The sequence below is a fragment of the Lissotriton vulgaris genome, chromosome 1_1 (genome assembly GCF_964263255.1).
Source record: "Lissotriton vulgaris chromosome 1_1, aLisVul1.2, whole genome shotgun sequence".
Classification (NCBI taxonomy): domain Eukaryota; kingdom Metazoa; phylum Chordata; class Amphibia; order Caudata; family Salamandridae; genus Lissotriton; species Lissotriton vulgaris.
The window spans coordinates 249043349-249055953 of NC_141685.1; positions in this window are offsets into that span (position 1 = coordinate 249043349).

Genomic DNA, 12605 nt, shown 5'->3' on the forward strand with positions numbered 1-12605 from the left:
TTGATTCATAAAACTGGGCTTGAGTTGCCTTAATTTCAGTTTTATTGAGTCTGATGGCGGCTCTATAATCTGCCTTTTTTCCCTGTGTCCGATCTTGTCTCCAGATCCTTTCTAATTTGCGGCATGATAATTTCATATCCCTTAGTCTGGGGGTGTACCAGGGAGCTACTTTTTGCCTTTTTATACAATGAAGGGCTTCCTTCGGAAGAGCTAAATCAAGGGAGTTGTCAATCCAATTATCAAAATTGGCACTAGCTATATCAGGGTTAGAGGACCTCGGAAACTCACATGCCGCAAGCATGGATTCCCACTTAATGGAGGGAAGTTTTGACCACTTCCTACCCAGGTGTCTTTTAGGTTCTTGTACAGAGGGGGAGCTCCCAGTGACCCAGTTAATGGGTAACATGTGGTGATCCGTCCAGGGTAGAGGAATAGCGGGTTCAGTTTTTAGGGAAGCAAGATTACTGAGCACGTGGTCCAAGAGGTGACCTTTAACGTGTGTCGAAAGGAACCCCTTTTGAATCAGGTCAATTGCTCGAAGGCTCAGCCGAAGGCTGTTGGCTGCTGAGTCAAGTTGATCGTCTAAATGAAGGTTTAAGTCACCCAAGACGGTGAAGTTAGCCGATGTAATTGCTAAGTTAGCAGCTAAGTCTGCTAAGTTTGAGGTAAATTGACCTGGCGATCCGGGTGGTCGGTAGATCAAGAGACCCGTGAGGGAGTCTGTAGAAGATAGCTCTAATGAAAACAACAGGCTTTCGCAGCTGGTATAGATGTAGGTGTCAGATGGCATTTGAATCTTTCTCTATAAATGATGGCCAGACCACCTCCTCTACCCTTATTACGATCGAGTCTCTTGATTGTATATCCTTGTGGGGTTGCCCATACAGTGGCTGGATCAGCTTCTATATGGAGCCAAGTCTCCGTCAGGAAGAGTACATCAGGGTTGTACTGCTCTATTAGAAGGGCCAGCTTGGTGTGATGTTTGGGTAGTGATCTACAATTGAGAAGGAACATCTTCCATGTCCTGAGGGTGGGGATTGTCTTTAAGGTTTTTCCTGGTAGTTTCCAATTACAATACGCGCACCTACGTGAAGCATCTAAGGGGCGGGTGCGGTGCAGGCATTTGGGGTTAGGGACCTTTCTTAACTTATCCAGAGCAGCGGAGTTATACGTGATTAAATTCCTGGCCATTTTACCAGATAACTTGGTTATAGGCACGATAGGCGCAGCTGGGCGCGGATTGGCGCAGACTGGCTTCTCTTAGGTGACTCTTCGGCACGATAAAGGTGCCCGCTTACGCGTCCGCTGCGCGGAGAAGATAGCCTCTAATTATATAGCTGAGATCTATCGATCGATCTATCTATCGCCCTCACTCTATCTATTGCCCTCTATCTACCTATCGCCCTCTATCTATCTATCTATCGCCCTCACTCTATCACCCTCACTCTATCGCCCTCACTCTATCGCCCTCACTCTATCTAGCTATCTATCTTCCTCACTCTATTTATCTATCGCCCACACTCTATCTATCGCCCTCACTCTATCTGTCTATCTATCTCCCTCATTCTATCTATCTATCGCCCTCACTCTATCACCCTCACTCTATCGCCCTCACTCTATCGCCCTCACTCTATCTATCGCCCTCAATTATCTATCTATCGCCCTCACTCTATCTATCTATCTATCTATCTATCTATCTATCTATCTATCTATCTATCTATCTATCTCCCTCACTCTATTTATCTATCGCCCTCACTCTATCTATCGCCCTCACTCTATCTATCTGTCTATATATCTCCCTCACTCTATCTATCTATCGCCCTCACTCTATCTATCTGTCTATCTATCGCCCTCACTCTATCGATCTGTCTATCTATCGCCCTCACTCTATATGTCTATCGCCATCATTCTATCTATCGATCGCCCTCACTCTGTCTATCTATCTTTCGCCCTCACACTATCTATCTTTCACCCTCCCTCTAGCTATCTATCACCCTCACTCTATCTATCTATCGCACCACCACAGCATCCCTCAGGGGCACGACAGCATCACTCAGGGACACCACAACATCAGTATGGGCTACCATAGCATCACTGAACGCCACAGCATCACTCGTCGTCTCCACAACATCACTCCGCGCCACCACAACATCAATCTGTGCAACCATTCAACAACAACTGGTTCAAATATGTTCTCTCAATGTTCAAGCTTTATTACAAATGTCACAAAAAGATGTTAATATTTCACTTCTGTTCTTGGATCTTTGTCACAATAAAATACACTGAACATAATCTTCACAAAAGTTATTTATAAAAGCTTAAGCTATTGCCATTATAAATGACAATAACTTTTATTTAAGTATTAATTATTAAAAAAATTAAAAGCCATTGTTATTTGTAATATCAATACATCTAAGTCACGTAAATACAAAACATGTTGCATTACAAATGCTATAGGTGTCACATTTGCAAAAGTTAAAAGTATTGGCATTGTAAATGACAAAGCTATTAATTTAGCTATTTTCAAAACGAACACATAAATAAAAAAATTGTCATTTACAAGACCAATAGCTCAAACTTTCCTAATGCGAGACCTATTGCATTTCCAATGCTTGTTTTTGTTTGCAGTTAGCGTAAACTTTGGTCCACTGGCATTAGCACGCTTTACGTGGGTAACAGATTCAATTTCAGTTTTAGGGCAAGCAGTTTTGATGAAATTGTCACCACTCTTCATATGTTGCGTAGTTACCAAGAAAGTGCAGAAATAAAAGAAAGAACATTTCTATTTTATATCTGTTCACACTTTATTAAGCCTTTCTTTTACGCACTGCTTTCCCGTCTGTGTGTCTCTTTGTAAGTTATCCGGTGTGAAGGACGCTGAAGTCAGGTCCATACTGTGTGTGTTACTGTTGTGCAGTCACAGAAGAAAGGTGTCCACACAGGCACAGGAATGATAAAACAACTGTCTGTAGCGTCACGTGTCGCCCAGCACCGCCTGAAAATAATGCATGGATGTCCACAGGCAGCAGAGACCAGGAGAATGAAAACAGGAAGGGAGGGTCATCTGAGAGAGAGAAAGGGCCTCCTTGGTCACTGCTCAAGACCTAGAATAATATAAAACCAATCAAGTAAATAATAAAAGTATCTCAGGTCCCACCGAGATTTGAACTTGTATTGCTGGATTCAAAGTCCAAAGTGCTAACCATTACACCATGGAACCTCCTGTACGCACCTCTTCAGCCCTTTTTAATCATTAAAGAACATAGGATTCTGGTGTTGGTCATTGATAGACGTTTTTTAGTGGTCTGCAGTGAATGTTTAAACACCCAATTAAAAACGTCTATTTCACACTTAAATACTTTAACAGGACACTTGAAACTTTTTTTTACCCAAAACAAATGACACCTTTGTACTGACTGAGCCACCTGGCCCGTCCACACACGCACACACGCACACACACCCCGAGGGCGGGCTCGCCCGACGGTATAAATAAAGGGGCGCGAGACCGCTCGTGGTCTTCGGCCCAGAATAGTAATGGGAGTCTGTGTCAATCATTGAAGTGTATTTAGGCCCTAATTAGTGACAAAGGTATTCATGCTCCTCCAGGTGACACGAGTCATCACAGTGGTGACGAGGCGGGTCTGCCCCACGCCTTGCCCCTTCGGACACACGTCGGCTTCTTAGCCTCGTGTACGCGGTGCTCGCGCTCTGTGCGCTCGAGCTGGTGCGGCCAGAAGATCATCGCAAGTGCCCACCCCGCTGACTGCCTGCAACCGTCCGGTGTCCTGGATGGCACTGTCTGCCGAAGGAAAGAGCTGCGTCCCGGTCTCTGTGCTCCCCGGCTCGACCATCGCGCCCGGACCGGCGCCAAGGTGAGGCCTCCCTGTGTGGAGGCGTTCGGTGGCGTGCGCTTCTCGTCACTGCGCCACGCCCTGCTCCTGAGGCCTCGCCCCGCCCTCCGAGGGCCCGGGTGTGTTAGCGCCTCAGTGGGCGCTGCTAGTGATCTCGCACAGGGGGACTGGTTCGGCCCCCGCGAGCTGAGCTATTGTGGCGCAGGTATCCTTAACCCCCCACGGAGTGTGGCCTACGGCTCAGCGCCCTGCATCTGCACCCACGGGACCGCCCCCGCAGCAGCCTTGCTGACATCGCTCCAGCAACCACTGCTTGCTTGTGTGGTCACGCCGGTGTGAGCCATAAGAAGAGAGGGGGAGAGCAAAACCACTGGGGCAACGTTCTCACTCCCCCACCTTCCATGCTACCAGGGGCGCTGTGACATCGTGGACGGACCCCACCTCTGCACCATGCCCAAGACACACCACGCACGTGATCATACCCCAGCGCACTGTGTGCCGCCTCATCACCGGAACTTGCCAATCCACCTACACCTACCCAGGGAGACAGAGGAAGCAGTAGCACAGCTGCTCCTACACTCCGAAAGTCCGCGCTCAGCCACGCGGTTGGTAGGACAGCAGGATAACCTCCCTCGCCACCATTGGAGGTGCCGTCCTCTCGACTACGCCAGCTCCCCCGCCGGTGACGCTCCAGAACCCAGCACCTCAGCAAGTCGCTGCTCACGCCCTCGCTCTAGTCCAGGCCGGGCCCAACGTGCTGGCCCCCCTGGCCATGGAATCGCTGCCCCGCTACCGCCGTTCAGCGAGCTGTCGAACCCGTAGACCGCGCCGGCAAGGTGGCGCTCCTGGATCGGTTGCCTTGACCACTACTTCATCGGCGTCAGGGAAACGGATGGGAAGGTGAAAAGGTCCCTACTCATGTGCTATGGCGGAGCTGAACTCTATGATCTCTTCGAGACACTACCGGACAGAGGCAACGATGATGACTACACCGGAGCGGTAAATCTCTGAATCGTCACTTTGACCTGCAAATCAACCCAGACTATGAATGGTTCAATCTGTGTCAGGCTCGCCAAGAGGAGACTGAGACCGTCGATGCCTTCTATGACCGTCTAAGAAAACTTGTCACATCATGTGAACTGCCAGATCAGAGACTGGAAATCCTTGCAGAGCTCATTCAAGGCTGCAGATCTGTTCACCTCAGACGCCTCATACTCAGGCAGCCCTGCATTTCCCTCGACGACATTCTTGTCCTCACGAGGTCTCACGAACTGTCCAATGCGCGAGCAGATGAGATGGAGGTGCCCCTGAACCGCCCTGGAATGCCGGCATGTGCGCCCGAGATCAAGAAGGAGAGACTCGAAGTGTTCCGCAAATGGCCCCGACTCTCGAGAGGAGGTGCGATGGCCGCGCAGAACTCCATGTATGGCAACTGCGGGATGGACCATCCGGCTGGAGGGAGGTGCTCCGCAAAGGGAAAGATGTGCTCTCAATGCGGCTTTGCAACCACTTCGCAAAAGTACGCCGGAGCAGCGGCGGACGATGTTCCAATCCTGGCGCAAGAGGGCCCACATAGGGCGTGCGTCAGCTAACGCTCGAGGACCCGGGGCCCAGCAGTGACGCAATGTGTTCAGCTTTCAGTCTGGAAGACGATGATGACGGCTTGTTCTTTGTGTCGTTTGTAGGCAGAGAAGGCTCCACGGGTCATATCACCATCGCAGGCTCTCAGGGGCACTCCCTGATAGATACCGGGGCCTCAGTCAATGTGATGTACAGCCTCCAATACGACAAACTGTCTCCTCGCCCGCCCCTTCAGCCGTCCAAGGCCAGGATCTACACCTACGACATTGATGACCTGCTCCCACTAAGGGGGGAAATGGAGGTAGTGGTGGCCAGCAACAGCCAGGCATTGAAGACAAAATTTCACATTACAGAGGGGAAACGAGGGACCCTCCTCAGCTGCCACACCGCAGAAGACCTTCAACTAGTTTTCTTCGCGAATCAGGTGCACGAGCTACACGCAGAGGAGATGGTAAAGGACTTTCCCGCGCTTTTCCAGGGCCTGAGCTCCCTCAAAGGAAAAACCTTCAAGCTACACGTGGACCACACAGTCAGGCCGACAGCATTGAGGCACAGGAGGGTGCCGTTCCACCTGCGGCCGCAGGTGGAAAAGGAGCTTCGGAAGCTGAAGAACTAGGGGTTATCGAAAAGGTGTCAGGCCCAACACCCTGGGTGTCGCCCCTCGTGGTTGCCCCGAAACCGAAACAGCCCGGCGCCATTCGACTGTGTGTCGACATGCGCCTTCTGAACAAGGCCGTAAAGCGGGAACGCCACTTCTTTGGATACATTTTCTCAAGGGAAGGACTACGCGTCGACCCGAAAAAGGCGAAGCCATGCGCTCGGCGCCAAGACCGACAAATGCGACTGAAGTCAGAAGCTTCTTGGGAATGGCCACATACTGTGGCCGTTTCATCCACAACCTTGCATCCCTTTCCGAACCTCTTCGGCTCCTGATCAGGGCCGGACAGATGTGGACATGGTCAGCGAAGGAGGATGAGGCGTTCACAGCAGTCAAGAATGCCCTCATGGGGGTGTGGCTAGCCAACCATGATGGAGGTCGGCTGCCGCTAGAGCTCCGGGTCCACCTGGGGGCCTAATCCTGTTGCGGGGTGTCTGCGGGAGACTATATTCATCCTGAACAGCGGGAACTACTGCTGTAGACCTGGTGCGATCCCACGACCCACTAGAGTGATCGGCACGGCCGGAAAGTGGTGGCGGCCGAGGTCTGGGCCTGAATCGGCGATCGGCGTGGGACGCCGGGAGCTGGAGTACCGGCAGTGCCCGAAGCGGCTGGGGCTCTTCGCACCGGAACAGGCCGGACGGCGATCCAGAGGGCCCATACATTGGCGCTCCCCCTGTCATGGGGCTGGATGGGGTAATGTTTTACCCATATATTCCCTGAGCCGATGAAACGAGTGAGACTGGTCGAGCAGCGAGGGAGGAGTACGGCGTCTTCGGTCTGCCCGGCTCGCCTGGAGCCATTCATAGGGGCGGCGTGCGGTCTGCGCCTGCCCGGACCCTGGGGGCGGCTGAAGGCCGGGATGTAGACTGCGGAGGCAAGGAGGCACCCGACACGAGGTGGGTGCATGGAGTTACTCTGAACCTACCCCCCCTGCTCTCAGCACATGCCGAACTACACCAGAGAGCAGCCGGTGGTCGGTGCTCCCCCTGCTCTGCTTACGACCCCGGCCCGACACAGACGAACGGGGGGTGACCACATCGAGGACCTGACCGGCGGTAGAGGGGGCGGATCTATGGCCGCAGTGGGACTGCGATGACGCCCGAGAGGGTCTCAACCCCCCCCTGCCACCCTCCTGCTTCTTCTTGGCCTAGGGCGGGCTCTTCATAGTGGGGCACACTGCATGGACTGGCTGCGGCAGGCCTGGTACGGTGACGCAGAACCGAGGCGGACACCTGCTGTGGTGCCGGTCTGGAACTGTATGGCGTGGGCCTGAGGCTGGCCGGCGGACCGGGTCGGTGAACCTCTTCCCTTACACCATTGCCCACCCGGGCAGCGGCGGACGTATTGGCCCTCGCCCCCTGGAGTCTGGTGCCTGGAGGAGGGCTACCCTGAGTGGGGATGTGGTGGCTGGGGTGCCGCCGGTGTTGCCCCGAGAGTTCGTAGAGTCCTGATCGGAGGACCTCGATGTGGTCTCTCACTTCAGTCCAGTTATGCTTTGGCCCTCTTGTTGCCGTCTGCTGGATTTTGGGGATTGCTGCACGGAGGTTGGTGCTACTTAGGCGGAGTTGGACACCCGACATCTCGGAGTGGAGTACTCCCTGATACAGTACATTATTTGAGTAGCCACCACACATCAGGGATTAAACTGAATTGACCTCCGGTCACCATGGTGCGAAAAGGGGTGAGAGTGACGGAGGGGCAGTGAAATTTGGAGGCGCCGATTACTGCGATGGGTGCTGGAGATGGCCGGGTCCTGCCGGGAACCACAGGGGTTGCCTACTTCGGGGAACAGCCGATGGACAAGCTGGATTTAATTCTAAAGGAAATAAGGGACTTTAGGTCGGTGATGGAACAACAGTTGGGGGCCCTCACCACGAACCTGTCACTACTGAAGGCGGATCACAGTGAGCTGGCGGACAAGGTGAAGGATCAAAGCCTTGCTCTTGCAGACCTCACTCCAACGGTGGCGGATCACTCGACCTCTATTCAGCAACTGCAGCAGCAGGTCACATCCTTGATGGATCGAGTTGAGGACGCGGAAGGAAGAAACTGCTGCAATAATGTCCGCGGTAGAAAAGGGGGTGGTAATGGACGGAGCATCTGAACCAATCAAACACTCACACCCAGTCAAAAGATCTGGGTTTAATCCATCACCGTTCTTTAGCCCACTCTGCCACCCCAGTTCAGACATGGCTATTGTACTGGGGTGAATGTAAGACATTGTTCTGCATTCTGTCCATCAACTGTGTTTTTTGCAATTTTCACCCTGAGTGTACTGGGTATGCTCAGACGTGAGCCCCAGGCTCTCCACACCACTGGAGTCAAGCTATCCAGGCTGAAGAAGGCTGATAGCCAGAAACCGGTCCTTGGATGCTTGATTCCGGTCTAGGAAAGACATGGCTTGGTAGTTCAGGCTGGACTGTTCCCATGAGGCACAGGGTCAAGGCTGATTTGCATATAGCCAGTGTCTGACCTAGGGTGGTGTGGAGTGCAAAAAAAACTATTGATTTAGGCCCAGATCTTTGTACTGGGGTGAATGTAAGACATTGTTCTGCATTCTGTCCATCAACTGTGTTTTTTGCAATTTTCACCCCGAGTGTACTGGGTATGCTCAGACGTGAGCCCCAGGCTCTCCACACCACTGGAGTCAAGCGATCCAGGCTGAAGAAGGCTGATAGCCAGAAACCGGTCCTTGGATGCTTGATTCCGGTCTAGGAAAGACATTGCTTGGTAGTTCGGGCTGGACTGTTCCCATGAGGCACAGGTGTCAAGGCTGATTTGCATATAGCCAGTGTCTGACCTAGGGTGGTGTGGAGTGCAAAGAAACGATGGATTTAGGCCCAGATCTTTGTACTAGGGTGAATGTAAGACATTGTTCTGCATTCTGTCCATCAACTGTGTTTTTTGCAATAATGTCCGCGTCATAGGCCTGCCGGAGCACTGTGAGGGGACACAAGCTGCGGACTTCATGGAATAATGGTTCGAGGATCACGTTGCCACAGAAGGTCTGTCGCCATAATTCTGCGTGGAGCGGGCCCACAGGATCCCGACTGGTAGACCTAGACTAGGCCGACGGCCCCATCCTCTGATAGTGAAGATACTCAATTATCGAGATAAGGACGTTCTGCTGCAGAAGGCCCGCGAGAAGTCCCTCATACAGTACAAGAACCCTCAGGTGTCACTATATCCGGATTACACGACCGTGGTCCAGAATCAGCGCTCTTCATATATGACGGTGAAGAAGAAACTCCAGTAAGCCAAGCTGAAATACGCACTTCTTTATCCTGTCCGATTAGAGATCATACACAAGGGTAAAGCACACTTCTTTGAGAGTCCCTCGGATGCTGAAGAATGGCTGGAGGTGATGGGTATGGAGGGGAGTCAGGACGCCATCCCAGGGAGAACTGCCAGTGGCTCGAGGGGCAATTCGGGACACGAGGACGTGAATCCCCAGAGACGAGAAGGAGGGCGGGCCGCCATGGTCCGTCGCGGGAGCAGCAGAAGGAAGACCAACTTGGAGCGCTGGCAATAGTCGGAACATTCCGAGAGGACACGGAGAAAATTGTAACAGACGATAGCACGATCGCTCTGACTCGGACCACAGTGTACTCCTGTTCCCTACTGTCTCACCCCGAGCTGCGGACGACATGCTTGATAACTAACTTGAGGCATCGGACAGACCAACTCGATGTGGACCCACACAGTTGTGGTCCAGGGTATCCTTTAAGATGTGATTATTGCTTATCATTTTAAATGACCTTTATTATTCTTGTATCCATTGTGTTGGGGAGTGGTTAGAGTGGAACTCCATTAGGTCCCCCTCCCCCGCTGGGGGTGGGTATAATGGGAACGATTCGGGTCAAGATTAGCCTTGCCGCGATGCCCACAACCTCCGCAATCGTATCCCCATTTGTTGCTCGAGACTAGATCCTCAATTCTGGAATACCGTTGAGCCAGCGGTGCCCGGTGTGAAAGACAGGATGGCTGCACTTGTGCTTAGCTGCCCCCCCTTTGGCGTATGCACCAGACTCTGGACTTACTTGTTTACAGTTCTTATGTTGGGCCTAGCTTTGTTGCCTAGATGTGCCGAGTTCGTTCTGTTCCCAAAGTGGGTTTTGGAGTACGGGGTTTCCTGGTTGCTATTTACATGTGGTAATTCTATGGGACTATCGCTACTTCCTTTCTTGATAAATGATGATTATGGCTGAGACTGCAGGGTCGTACAGATTTCTTACTTGGAATGTGCGTGGGCTTGGGGCGATCCAGAAATGACACCGGATACACTCATTTCTCCTGAGGCATCACACACATGTCGCATTCCTACAGGAGTCCCATCTTACGGAGGCAGAGGCTCAGAAACTGTGGAAGAAGTGGAGGGGTACTATTTACTCTACAACATACTCAGCCTTTTCCAGAGGGGCGACTGGGAAGCCCTTTGAGGAAATTGAGAGGAGGGTGGATGATCAGGGTCGATACATTGTAGTGAAGGGCACCTTGGATGGGACGTTGATAGTGCTGGGCAGTATTTATGCCCCGAATTATGACCAGGACAGCTTCCTGCACAAAGTAGGTTTGGCATTATCAGATTGGGTCGGAATCCCCTGGGTGCTGGATGGGGACTGGAACATGATATTGGACCTGGACCTAGACAGATCACACCCTCCCCTTCAAGCAGCAGGGACATCTAAGTTAACTGACCTCTTCACGGCCTGGGCAGAGGAATGGGGCTTGGAGGACATGTGGCGTAGCTTGCACCCAACCCATAAGGAGTACTCTTATTATTCCCCCCTACACAACTTACACACTAGAATTGACCGGTTCCTATGTTCAAGATCAGTAGTCACAAAGGTGGGGGGTGTTGAATACCTGGCAAAAACATTCTCCGATCATCGGCCATTGATGCTTACCTTTCTCTGGCGTAGGGTGCCGACCCCGGTACCTACCTGGAGGCTTAACCCACTCCTTCTGGAAGATGGCCCCTTCCGGACGACACTGGCTACCACTCTTACTGCTTACTTCAGGGAAAACTGGGACTCTGCTTGCTCCAATTTGGTAGTATGGGATGTCATGAAGTCACTGATTAGGGGAGAGGCGATAGGGCAACTACTGGGGGTCAGACAAGAGATTCACAAAAAACTATGTGAGGTGGAAGACCGTCTGAAGGTAGTAGAACGGGAGGCAGGCACAGACCCTAGGAAAAAGGGCGAGTTACAGATAGGATACATTGATCACGCAGAGGTGTTGGCGACACTACGCACTATTGACCACTAGGAATACCTGCGCCGCCAACACACTGAGGCTGATAGGTCTGGCACACTACTGGCCCGACTGATACGAGACCACCCAGACCCGCCAATCCTAACTCAGGTACATAACCCGTCGGGTACACTGGTCCATACACAATCCGAGATTAATATGGCGTTTTTTGATCATTTGAGAACCTGTACGCTCCCTTTGACTGGGAGGGTACAACGCAGGTGACTGAGTTTCTGGGCGACCTTCCCTTTCCGGTCCTGATAGCTGCCACACAGAAAGCACTGGAGGGCCCTATCACGCAGCACGAGATACGGGCTGTGATTAAGTCTCTTAACCGTAACAAAATGCACGGTATGGACGGGCTCCCAGTAGAGTTTTATTCTACATATTCGGAATGGATATACTAGTGCCGGTTCTAGAGATGGTGTATAAGGTGGCCTTTAAGGAAGGGCAAATACCGGCATCGACGATGCAAGCTTTTGTCACTTCGATATCTAAACCTGGCAGGAATGCTTTGGAGATCGCGAATTATAGACCCCTTTGCATGGTCTCTACGGACTACAAGATTCTTAGCAAATCTATAGCCTTACACGTACAGTCCAACCTTACCACCCTCGTGCATCAAGATCAGTGTGGTTTCCTTCCTGGGAGGAGTACGTCATTGAACACACGTAGGTTGCATGCATTGTTGGCGGCCACACCACAAGCATTCCCTCGGGCGGGATGTATAGCGCTGGATCTGAAACAAGCGTTTGACTCCCTGTCCTGGACCTTCATGTTTGAATCTTTGCAACAATATGGCTTCCTGAATTCATTGCTAAGATGGATACGGTTGTTATATACTAACCCTAGGGCTAGGGCACGCACGGGTCACCATATTTCGGATAGTTACACCGTACACAGAGGCACCCGACAGGGTTGCCCCCTGTCCCCTATTTTATTTGTGTTGGCCCTGGAGCCCCTGGCCCTCGCCCTTTGTGTTCACCAGGAACGGATGGGCATCCCGGTTGGGGGGATGCACCACCTGATATCTGTTTATGCAGATGATATTTTACTGTACTTACGTAATTTGGAGGCAGACCACAGCCTACTCTATGACATCTTTCGCAGGTTTGAATCAGTGTCTGGATTAGCTGTTAACCCAGAAAAATCGAATGGCTTCTTTTTTAGAGAGACGCTGTACCCCCCTTTGATACGTTTTGGGGCACACTCGATACCGGTGGCCCTGACCACTTTTAAATACCTGGGGATAAAAG